The sequence below is a fragment of the Sceloporus undulatus genome, chromosome 1 (assembly GCF_019175285.1).
Source record: "Sceloporus undulatus isolate JIND9_A2432 ecotype Alabama chromosome 1, SceUnd_v1.1, whole genome shotgun sequence".
Classification (NCBI taxonomy): domain Eukaryota; kingdom Metazoa; phylum Chordata; class Lepidosauria; order Squamata; family Phrynosomatidae; genus Sceloporus; species Sceloporus undulatus.
The window spans coordinates 253,686,550-253,695,705 of NC_056522.1; positions in this window are offsets into that span (position 1 = coordinate 253,686,550).

The window sequence follows — 9,156 nt, forward strand, 5'->3', positions numbered from 1 at the left end:
GACAAAAAAAAAGTACCTTCTACAAGTGAAAAGCAAGTGAGTAGCTGAGTATTCAACAGGTAAAATTGCAAGTAAAGATACAAACCACCCATCAAAAAGACGAAAACCTCAAGATCTGTCACTACTATCAACATCTTATCATCTTGAAGTTATTGCTAGTGGATCTGAAACTGAGTCTGAAGAATCTGAATATGGAACTGGCGATGAAAATACTTCAAAAGTGCCTAGGAAATACAGCAAAAGTAAAATTACAACCAATCAATACCAAGAAATAATCAGTGCACAGAAAGAGCTATTAAAGTGATGCAAGAACTATATGAAGTTTGCAAAAACAAGGACAAACTGCAATGATGGTTCATTTTAAGTAAGAAGAAATGAAAAAAAATGTTGGTTTTTGTAAAGGTATTGTGTTTAAATGTTTATAGTACAGCAGTACATGTTTGTTATGTGATAAATAAAAAGGCAGCTATGTTGTTTCCATGGAAAAATCATGTATTCTTTTTAATTTGGGGTGACTATTTTTAAAGATGGGTAGAAATAATGGGTTTAAAAAATTTTTTAGACAAAAGTTCAACGAAAAATGATACAGGAGTATGAGGTTGTGAAACTTTTATAGCCCTAGTGCCCACGGTCTCCTAGCCAGCATGTGAATAATCATACAGGTTGAGTCTCCCTTGTCTGAGATGTTTGGGTCCAGAGGTGTTCTGGATTTCAGATTTTTTTCTTTTTTAAAAAAATGGATTTTGGAATACTTGTATTTGTATATATGTACATAATGGGATATCTTGAAGAAGGGACCCAAATCTAAACACAAAATTCATTTATGTTTCATATACACTTTATACACTGAAGGTAATTTTATACAATGTTTCAGAATAATTTTCAAAGACATAGCCATGGTCGCATGGAAAATCAGTATGCCAAGGGATCTTGCAGCACCTTTGAGACTAACTGAAAGAAAGGTTGGCCACAGGAGCTTTCGTAGACCAAATGCATGTGAGCAAGTAGATTTAAATCTACAAAAGCTCATGCTGCCAACCTCTTTCTTCCAGTTAGTCTCAAAGGTGCTACAAGATCTCTCTATATTCTTAAAATAAATTTGTGCATGAGTAAGGCAATTACTACACATGGCTTTTAAACTGTATTATATCAGGGAAAAAGCAGCTTTGGTGATACTTATCTGACCTATAGTTGCTGTTTTCCAGAAGCATGGTTAGGGTGTCCTTTTTCATTAACAGAGTAAACTCATTTATGATTTCCCGACTGCACTAGTCCCCAAGAGTAAAATTTCGCTGCTGGGGCAGTTGCGATGTTGGCAGGCACACAGTGTTAGCATCTCCTCCTCTCCCCTGTCCCCCCTTGCTATTCCCAAACAGCCTGGTTGTCTTTTTCATTTAAACTTAAATCACAGTAGCAGAGCTCAAAATTGCATGCAAATGTGTAAATAAAAATAAAATACAATGCCCTGAAAGGCATGCTAGGTAAGGCATAGGGCAGGGAGACAGGGTGAAGGAGGAATCCAGAAGAGAGTGCAATGACAGCATCAGCCCATTGCACATTTCTTTGCAATTGTGCAATGGGCTGAAGCTGCCATTTCACAGTTGTGAAGAAATGTGACAATGGCTGCTCTGAAACTGGTATGTTTCATTAAAAACAACAACAACAACTGATACAATTGTGAGAATGGAGCTCATGAGGCAATGTCTAAAATTTGTGTACAGAAAGCAAAGGTATCACTATCCCAGCCACCCATGAAAAATGTTTTAGTTTTTTGAATATTTTGAATTTAAGAATTCTGGATAAGTAAGAGTCAACTTATATACTTCAGTTAATAAAGTAGATGTGTTCTGGAAATTATGGCTGGAATTTGCAATTCACTAGCAGGGTTCCTTAGTGCCTTTGCTACCTAGCTAAGTATGTATAAAGCTATGCCGCACAAACTGTGATATAGAAATGTAACCTACTTCTTGAACAGAAAATTTGGTACAAGAGACAGAGGTAACAGGAAAAAAATAAGCATAGGTTCATATACCACAAAGAAGAGGAATTCAACATGTTTCAACATTTTTTTTTGTTCACGACTAAACAATATCCACGTGAAGTAAAAGAACCAGGTCAGGTAATCCTGGCATAAGTAAACAAAACACTTTGAAACTTTTAGAGACCACTAAAAGCCTTCTTCCAAACTCCAAAGATGTCTGCCTTGCCTTTCTTCGTCTATGACACAGCTTCTGGCTGTAGCAATCCAAAGAAGCCTGTTCTTGGATGCTTCTGCTGAAGCACTCAAGTTGTGAAAACCTGAACACAAAGGGCTGATCTGCACCCTACTGAGTTGGAAGAGGTTTTTGGGAATCCTTTCCAGCCACCCTCAGTTTTCACTAGCAGAGTTAATCTAAGCTGTTCATAGGCATGTTTCACTAGAGGAAAAAGGGTGGTTTTATGCATCTCTTCCACCTGCTGACAGCCCCCAGAATCACCCCACATGCTATTTTGCAAAATCCCCAACTCTCCAAGCAGATGTGACCACATAGGCCAGGAATTGAACAGACAAAAATAGACTCCTAGACTTGTAGAATTGTCTGTTTATAGTCATTTTAGATGCTGTTAAAGAGCTCCATGGCTGCTTTTATTTTTCTTCCAGCATGGAACTACCTCGAGGATTGCTTGCTTCCACCTGGACTTTAAAATTACCTCAGATTCCATGCTTTTGGTGCTATTCACATGAGATCTGGATAGTAAGCAGGAAGGTCAGGGCTTTTTTGATATTGGTTCCTTGATGCCAGAAAACCATTCCAGAGTTCTGCCATGCCTCTTCTTTCTATACTCATTTCAAAAGAAAGAGAAATTATGGCTGTTTCAGTAGGCTTTCAAATTCTGACTTCTTGAAAATCACTGATTTTGCTTTCTCTCTAGGGCATGTTGGTTTTCAATTTTTGCTTGTGTTTTAAAAGCCGATTTTCTGTTACTGTGTTTTATATGATTTTAAATAAGCCAGTCAGAATACAGAACTAGATCTAAATTACTTATTCTTTGGGTTCAGGAACAATTTGTTTGTGGTTTCTTAACCTGCAGGGTTTCAGGGTCTGGACCAATTTTTATGGTTGTTTTCTTTCCCTGGCCAGTAGGGGGCAGTCTGCTCCCATTGCTTTGAAGCTTGGCGTATCCTAAATATAGAATAGTTTGAATAGGACCAGGAGACATAGAGATGTGGGATGGATAACTGGAGAAGTGGAGAGTAAGTGGAGAAGAGCGAAGCTCCTCTATTTAGTGTGCCAAGTTCTTGTTTCTTTTTTGGAGTAATTCTATAAGTATTTCACTATATTGTAAATTTATATAATTTGTATAATAAGAAACAAATAAGCACATGAAGTGGAGACCACTTTTCCCCAATTTATATGCACTTTAATGAGAGATCTCATTGACTACCCCTTCATTTGTTACTGATCAAACATTTCAGGGGTGGAATTCTAAATCAAGAAGATGGGAAGCTCCCCCAAAAATTTTTGTGGGGTTTTCGGGCTATGCGTTCATGTTCTAGAAGAGTTTCTTCCTGATGTTTCACCAGCATCTGTGGCTGGCATCTTCAGAGATGCAGCCAGCCACCTCTTTACTGGCTGGGTTGGGGCTGCAACAACCTTATGCTGCCACCCCAATCCAGCCTCTTTTTGCACCCTCCAAACTGTGGCGGTGAGACTTTATGATGCCCCTTTGGTGCTGCATCATGTGGATGCAGTGCCAGAGGTGCATCATCATGGTGCATGTTGTGTGGACTGGCGCATGTCAAAATGGTATCCTGGGGCAGGGTTAGGGTGTCCAGCATGAGGATGCTGAGCCCTGACTCCATCCACAGGCCATTGTTTTGTGCCAGTCTGTATAGGGCCTCAGCTGTCCATCCTTTTATAGGTCAGTAAAATGAGCCCCCAGATTGTTGTGGGCAATTGGCTTACAGGTTGTAAACCACTTAGAGAGTGGTGAATTCGCTGATAAGCTGTATAGAAATGTAAATGCTATTGCTATTGCAACAACCCAATTTTAAAGGTAGAATGAATGTGACTTTTTATCTTTTTATCTGTAATATTTACAAACAAATAACTATAATTAAACTTAAATGGTTTACATATACAGTGCGCCTGCTCCATATGCAGGCTCACCATACGTGGCTTCCAGTTTATGCAGAAGCCATGTGGCAATTAAATGAGTGCCCCACCCTGTCACAAGCCCGAGCTCCATTGTGCTGAATGGAGCTTGAACATACGCATTACTTGCCTTATGCGGGGGGGTGGGGGTCCAGAACGGATCCTCCACATAAGATAAGGCTCCACTGTAATATATTAGAAAATCAGAACTAAAAATGCATATATAATATAATGAACAGTTTTCTGTAAGAACAATAAGTAGTACAATAGCTATGCTATAGTCAGGAGCCAAAGAACAAGCAAGCTTTTCTAACTTACTAGTGTCTGCTTCTTGAAGAGCAAATGGAGAGGCATTAGATGTACCTATACTGGGAATGCCTGCTTTCATGATCCTACAGTGGCAATTTTTTCTTTTGCCACTCCTTTGCCTAAGCTGAGTGTCATAGTGGTCTATGCATCTTTCCTGATTTGTTCTATATTTCTACTTTTGATATTTTGAAATCTACCTGAAAAAGCTTTTGCTGTCAAAACGGATACAATAATCCCAGGGTCTTCCATTGTGCCACCAGTCTTTGCCTAGGATGTTCTTTATTCTTGAATATCCAGCAGCTGTCAGTTTCTACTGTGGAGGTTCTTTATCCATAATTATCTATCAGGAGCAGATTTGAAATGTGCCAGCATCTCATTAATGTTTAGAAGTTATTTATGAACTCTGTCTTTTAGCTAGTACTGTTCTTTGCACTTCCGATTGTACTTGTGTATATTAACTTGAATTATGTAATAATTTGAAAGATTGTTCTTAAATGTAATGTATCTTTTACACTTTGGATGTCTGTGTCATCAGTAATTGTGTGTTTGTATATATGTATACATAACCTCTGATTAATTCTTTATTATTACTAAGACACTGTTACTGGAAAGAATCCTTGATCAGCTTACACCTGTTTTTTGTTTAGTTCATATTTAATAAGTACCAGAACTTTCCAAAACAAAAGAATCATAGGTCCCTAGGAAAGCAGTTTTTTCTTCATATAAAGGAAAGTGAGTATTTATGCTGTTTGGTTGACAAAAATAAACATTAATAATTTAATAATTTAATGACTTACTAGTTCCTGGCCCACAATAACAAGCCATCATTTTTGTTTCTCCTACAGTTTCTTCTTTATAGACTTTAGTGAATTCCTAAGACACTCATTCATTCAGTTTTAGGAAATAATGGTAAGAACAGGTTATTCTTTAAAAGAGAAACCTGAAGCTGCTTTTTTTTTTACAAGAATACACTTCAAATATTTAAGTATATAAATTAAAATATTATTTAGAAAACATCCATTTTTATTCATTGTAAGAATTATTTTAATCTTTAAAAGAGATTTCTGTTGCCCTAACATGTAACAGAATATTAGACTAACTTGCCTTTCAGCAACTAGTGGTAGCTTGTGTCTACTATTTAAATTCTTAATTAGGATATTCATTTCCTTCATTATACAACCTTTACCTTTACTGAAGGTTTAATTTAAATGTATGCTTAACCAATTTACCCTACTCTTAACTTTACAGGGTTTGAAGAACAGGTCCTTGTTGTATCCTTGCTTCAACTACATGGTATTTTGGCTTTAAATGGGGTTTCATATGTAAATATACAGCCCTTAAAGAAACGTGTGTGTGTGTGTGTGTGTGTGTGTGTGCATGTCAGACAAGGCTACAGCTTATCAACCTACTGTTGAACTTATATGAAGAACATATTGTAAGAAAAGCAGGCTTGGACATAGGAAGAGTAAAAATAGGAGGAAGAAATATCAACAATCTAAGATACGCAAATGAAACCATAATACCAGCAGAAAACTTGACTGACCTGCAACAACTACTATGGATTGCGATTAAAGATGATTTATCCTGGGAATAATAAGGGAATAACCAGCAACAAATTATTCACGGGATTTCCCCATGAATCATTTGTTGCTAGTTATTCCCTGGTTATTCCCAGGATAAGTCATTTTTAATCATGTGTGTGAAAATCTTCACTGCAATCACACAAATATTGCTGGATAATGCCCATTTAAACCCGATTTTCCCCACGTGTGATAAACTCCTAAGCAGAGCAGTGGAAGACAGAGTGTCTTGCAGATGTCTTATCCACAGGGTTGCCATGGGTCAAGATTGGTTCAAGGTTGGTTAAGAACAATAATGATTGTTTGTACATGTGTGCCACTGCCTTCAAGCTGCCTGTTGAATTTCATTGGGTTTTCTCAGGCAAGGAATAATCAGAGGTGGCTTGCCATTACCTTCCTCTGAATGATAACCTACAGCATCTGATATTCTTTCTAACTCCCCAATCCAAATTCTAACCCTGCTTAATTTTCCAGACAGTCCAGAGCTTCTCTGTTGAAAGCACTAGATGATTCCACATGAATAAAAAACACGGATGGAGCAAGAAGTGAAATACAGAGGGGAAAGTTGCTCACCATTCCACACTTCAAGCAGTTAGGAAATCTGAAATTATGCCTCAAGCAATGGAGCAGGTGAGGAAGAACGTGGAATGTGGTCCTTAAGGTACTCTGGACCAAATCCATTTAGGACTTTAAAGATCCATATCACTACCTTGAATTGACATTGAAATAAAAGCAGGATGTGATTATGAACACTAACTTATGTGATAGCATTAAAAGGGTGGCAAGACTGTACACTTACCTGGGACTAAAACCCACTCAGTAGGACTTACTTACATGACATCTGGCATGCTGCCAGATGTTTAGTGCTGGGATGGGCCACTTGGTGGGCCAGGTTTCTCTCTGGAAACCCCCCCAAACTTGCTAGTGTGTTGAATTTGCTATGGTGGTGGCAGAAATGATTTTTTTAAAACATTGATACTAGAACTGTGTACAACCACGCATGTTTTGTCTCAGCTGAAAATAGTGAATCCAGAGACATTATTTTAATCACAAGCATGACATATGGGGTGCCCACCCTGTGTTTACAAAGACAGTAGTGCCTCATAGGCTTTCAGCACTGTTTTTTAGCTTTTAAAATATAAGTCAAGTTTTGTTTTGTGACCCTTTGAGGCTGCAAAAGCGGCTAGGCTGTGAGGGGAGTCGCTAGACCCCATCAGCAAAAGGGATATATTTATACTTTATGTTTTTTTATTTTAACATGTTGGAGGGCAGCTGGAGAGAAAGGCTCATATGGCCTCTCTTCTTGTCTGTTTTTCTGTTCACAAAGGCTCAACAAGGGATTCTGGAGGTGACAGCTGTTGACAATGCCTGTTGTATGCAGGCACACAGCTAGAGTCAAATCTTGCTCTTTCCAGGCTCAGGATTGATTTATTGCTTTGTTTACTGCAGACACATCTCTACAACTTGACATCAACAGCCCTCCTTCTGATGCTGGTGTTGCTAAAAATGTTCAACTAGACAGAGGATGAGGAGGAAAGGGAGCTGGACAGGCATAAAAAGCCTTTGTGAAAAGAAGTTTCACTGACAGAGGCTTTGTTAACTGAGAAGTGCCTGTAATTTAAAACTGATCAATAAAAGTGGAGGAAAAGACACTGCGTTTTTACAATTTATGAACTCAGTAATAGGAGGAATCTTTGGCCCTCTGGAAGTTTTGGACTTCCAACTCCTAGAGATGTCCTTAAACATGGTCAATTGTAGCATTATAGCAGGTGGAAATGCAGGGTTCTCCCATCTCTGCTATTACAGCAGCTTTCCATTCTGTTAAATAGGGATTTAAACAATATTCACAAATCTTATGTTTGTTTATTTTAATGAGAAAGGATGTTGCAACAGACCAAGCCACCCCCTTGAGAAAATGGTCAAATGCTGCAGAATTTAGATTTCTGGACTTTTGTGTGGGAGGAAATGTGCAAACACCTTGAGGTCTGGGACAAAAAAAAATGTTTTGTGCAAAACACTTTTTGTGCAAATGAACTTTTCACACACACACACACAAAATCCTGAAGTGTAGTTAAACATAGTTTTTTTGTGGGTTTTTCAGGCTATGTGGCCATGTTCTAGAAGAGTTTCTTCCTGATATTTCGCCAGCATCTGTGGCTGGCATCATGGCCACATAGCCTGAAAAACCCACAAAAAACTATGGATGCTGGCCATAAAAGCCTTCGACTTTACATTGTAATTAAACAAAGATTCCTATGCAAAAAGCTCACAATAGCACCCAGTGGGGTTTAAACCCTGGAAATTATTTGTTCCTTCATATGGGAAAGAAGTAAACAATTTAGTATGAAATGCTTTTGTTGCTTTTCTTCACCTTATAATGCCTCTTCTGATGCTGGTATTTGGACTGAGAGCCACCCATTGGGCTTTGTAGCCAAACAGGAAGATTATGATGGATGCCCCATGTTCAAAACCTAACTCAGTAGCATGGTACCATACTGCCATTTCTCTTACTGTTTCTGGTAACATCGGCGAAACACAGAAGATGAAAAACTTGCTGGAAAAGATTCGAGTTAACACAGCGAATGTGATCAAGGATAGCTTAACTAATCTGCACAGTATGCACATTATATTTCAAAGAAATACAGACACTTTATACACTAGGCACAGAAATAATGGGCAACCATTTTTTACTTTAAAAAAGGAGGCCACTTGGCAGTCTTTACTGTGGATCCCATTAAAAGTCTGGGAAACCATAACATCAGAAATTCCAACTTGGCTTTTGTTCAAAATCAATGCTGCCAATGACGTCTGTTAAGGTTGCTTAACTTTTCCATTATAGCATTGCTTTCAGTTGTTCACATTGTTGCCCAGTTATAATTGTTAGTGCATGACACCAAAGATTTCATCTGACTGATTTTTAAAGATGTTTCAACCATACTTGTGAGAACGATGGGCATGAGGCATGAAATGCATGTTCTGGATCAAAACCAAACCAAACCAGGCCTTCCAGTGCTTTCATTGAGCAATTCCAGTTCCTCTGTGGCTTTGGGCGAAGGACTTGCAATTTGGCTGCAGATAGGTTTAATTTTGGTGTTAGGCAAGAACCTCGCTTTTGTCGGCCTCAGGAAAAC